Source organism: Monopterus albus, unplaced genomic scaffold (assembly GCF_001952655.1).
Source record: "Monopterus albus unplaced genomic scaffold, M_albus_1.0 scaffold140.1, whole genome shotgun sequence".
NCBI classification, from domain to species: domain Eukaryota; kingdom Metazoa; phylum Chordata; class Actinopteri; order Synbranchiformes; family Synbranchidae; genus Monopterus; species Monopterus albus.
The window spans coordinates 561033-564622 of NW_018128020.1; positions in this window are offsets into that span (position 1 = coordinate 561033).

The following is a 3590-nucleotide window of genomic DNA, read 5'->3' on the forward strand; positions in this document are numbered from 1 at the left end:
GACCAGGTTAGGTTCACAGAGTAAGTTGCCATAGTAACTGACTCTGAGTTTAGATTACCTCTCTTTTTGAAACGGGTTTAACTTACCCCGCTTTCACAGGTTTAAGTTACCTCCGTTTCTGAAACCGAAAACTCTGTGTTTTCCTCATTTCGGGGTTAACAAACTCAGAGTTTCAACAAAACCTCCTTCTTGAAACGGGCCCCAGGAGGTTGTGGTTAACCGCATCTGAAAAGATAAACAAACAGCAGTTACATTGTGTACACGCCTATGGTTATGTATGGTTATGTAGATAAGAATATAACTATTTGATATTGGTTGTAGCTTGATCTTGTAAAAATGACGAATAAACCCCTAGCAGCCACTCACAGGGCTATTTTCATTTTACTTTTTGTTGCAAAAAGGAGTAGCAAGACAGAATATCGAGCTACTGTCAATGAACAGCATTTTCTATTGCACAAAAAGAGTAGCAAGACAAAAACATCAAACTACAGTCAATGAACAGCATTTTCTGTTCTGTGACAAGACAGAACATCAAACTACTGTCAATGAATAGCATTTTAGTACATTATCTTTTGAACATCTTAGCAGTTAGGGGTGAACACATACCTTCTTTAATGCATCCCTCTGTCACGGTTCACTTTCTGCATGCTTTCCACGCCCACCCCCAACCGTTCTGTTGCGGTTAGCGGCCCCTTTCTGTAACCACAGATAACAGCGCAGTAAACATTTTTTCTTATCAGCAGGCATACACTCACCCCCTTTCTCTTTATAAAAAGACAGTGTTTTCCATAGGCTTCTAAAGTGAAAAACGTTTTTCATTCATCAAAATAAGTTGTATTAACTTCTGAGAAAAAACAAAAATGACTACTACGTCTTTTCATCACGAGAAATTGGATGGAGTCATCAGCAACACTCCTGTGATTATCACTGAGCAATCGGATTTACTCAACGCACCAAAGAAAGCCACAATGCATCTTGTCCGAGTCCAGAAGCCGCCTGCAGCTTCGCTTCGAGGTGAAATCAAACTGTAGACAGGCTATTTCGGCTATATTTTTTCTGTACGGAACAGTTGTCTTTTTACCAGCTGGAGGAGGGTGAGACTTTTAGCCCTGACACTGTTAAAACCCCCATCACAGCTAGCGACTGGGGTATTCTAAAATGTGTGGTTATAGAATACCTTAAGGAGTGTTTTGAAAATTCAGGCCGTGATGTTGATGACGAGGATTATGATGGACAGCCGGATAAGAAAATGTCTCATGTTATGGAGCAGGCCAAAAGCATGAAGGTGCGACTGACCGAGGTTTTAGGGAAGAAACGGTCAAATGCTGAATTGTTTAAAGCTGTTTGGGAGACACAGAGTACACCAGCTGGTCACTGGTACTACAAGATCACACCTCATTCACCCGGTGACATAAATGGCACCATGTTTTTGAAGCGGTTCAACACCGAGTGTGGCGTTTTCCAGCTCACCCTAGACATGCCATGCCAAACCTGGTTGGAAATATTTAGAAGATGGGAAGATAAGATTACTGACCTGTTTCATACGAGTCAAGCGTGGCAAGAGGTGGTTATGGTGAGGCGAGTTCTGTTTGACTAACTGAACCCCGCCCACCCTGTCACCCCCCCAGCCCCGCCCACCTCCAGGAGAATAAATAGAGGGTGCAGCTGTCAGTAGCCATTTACCCTTTGACAACCAGACTACCTCATCTGCACGCCATGGCTTCTTCTTCCGGTACAAGTCAATCCTTGGCTGAGATGCTGCGAGCTGTTAACCAACGTTATCACTCCGATGAGGGGTTTCAACCATTTTGGCCGCCCTCAGAGGCTCCACCACAAGACCTCACTACAATACCTGAGGAGCAGGAGACCGAAGCCCTTGAGGTGGATGGACCCACACACAAGGTGTTTTGGGACACACTGAAAGCCTACGTGAGCCGTGTTTTGCATATTGCAGTCCGTGAGCTCAGCAAATTTCTCTGCTACGGGTGTCAGGTGTCACACCCGAGCCAGGTCCAGCACAGCTGTCTGTACGGGGGAAGCAATTCTTTCATGGTGGAACATCAGGAAGATCTCAAGCAACGTGTGCTCACCAGCCGTTTCATCACTGCTGCACTGAAGCTGCTGGGAAAATACAACGTGACATCCAGCGAGTCTGAAGTAAGATCCGCCACGGAGAGCATTTTGGACTGGCTACAAGATCGTGAGAAGTCGCAGGCCACTCTGAATGAAATACACAGAGATGTGTTTGACTCTATGCTAAAAATCGGTAACCTTCAAGAAGCAGTGGACTTCTGGGAGGGTAAAGATTAACAACTGCTGCTGCTGATAGCTGCTGATAGCTGGGGGGTGGTGTTGGTGTACTTTAATTTGCATCTAACCTTTTAGGCATGTGTGTGCTTTTTCTTGTTATACTTTAAGAAACAAAACATGTATCCCATTTCTGGTATACATCTTCAATGCTTTTTCTTTTAAAAAAGAGTTGTTAGCTGTGTGTTTATTTAGCATTAGTTGCATCTTTAAAAAACATGTTACATAAAAATGTTATCTGTATACTGCTTTTCAATTATTCTTTCTAAAGTGTTACTTTAAAAACAATCATGCAAATTGTTTTTGGTATACATCTTCAATGCTTTTTCTTTTAAAAAAGAGTTGTTAGCTGTGTGTTTATTTAGCATTAGTTGCATCTTTAAAAACATCTTGTTATCTGTATACTGCCTTTCATTTATTCATCACTATATGACTGGTGTGCTCAATAACGGTTCAGAAAGGAGTGTTCTACAGTAAACATGCCTCCAAAACTCGATAGTTTATTGAAGAAAATATATTATAATCCTGCTCGCCCTGGCAGTTATCAAGGAGTAGATGCGCTCCATAGAGCAGCAGAACAAGAGACTGATAAGAAAATAAGCATGGATCATGTCAAAGAGTTTCTAGCAAAACAAGACGCTTACACCCTACATAAACCGGTCAAGATAAACTTCCCCCGGAATAGAGTGTTTGTATCGAGACCTCTTAATCAATTTCAGGCTGATCTGCGCAACATGCAAGCGGTGTCCTCTTACAACGATGGTTACAGATTCTTACTCACTGTAATCGATGTTTTCACAAAAAAAGCCTTTGTCAGGCCTATTAAAAGTAAATCTGCCAAAGAGGTGAGCGACGCTTTCACTTCCGTTCTAGATGAGAGCAACGCCCCCAAGCGGCTTCAAACTGACCAAGGAAAAGAATTTTACAACAAGCTATTTAATGCTCTCATGAAAAAAACATAATATAGAACACTTCAGCACAGCCAGTGACGTCAAGGCGTCTGTAGTTGAAAGATACAACAAAACTTTAAAGCATAAAATATACCGTTACTTTACTGGTAAAAACACCTTGAGATATGTGGATGTTTTGCCAGCGATTGTACAGAGTTACAACAACAGTTACCATAGCAGCATCAAAATGACCCCTGCGCAGGTGAATTCTGAAAATTCACTGGTTGTTTTTCAGAATCTTTACGGCTCCTTCCCTCTACGTCATCGGGATAAGCTAAAGATGAATTTTAAGGTTGGCGATTTGGTCAGGATCTCCAAACTGAGAGGAGTATT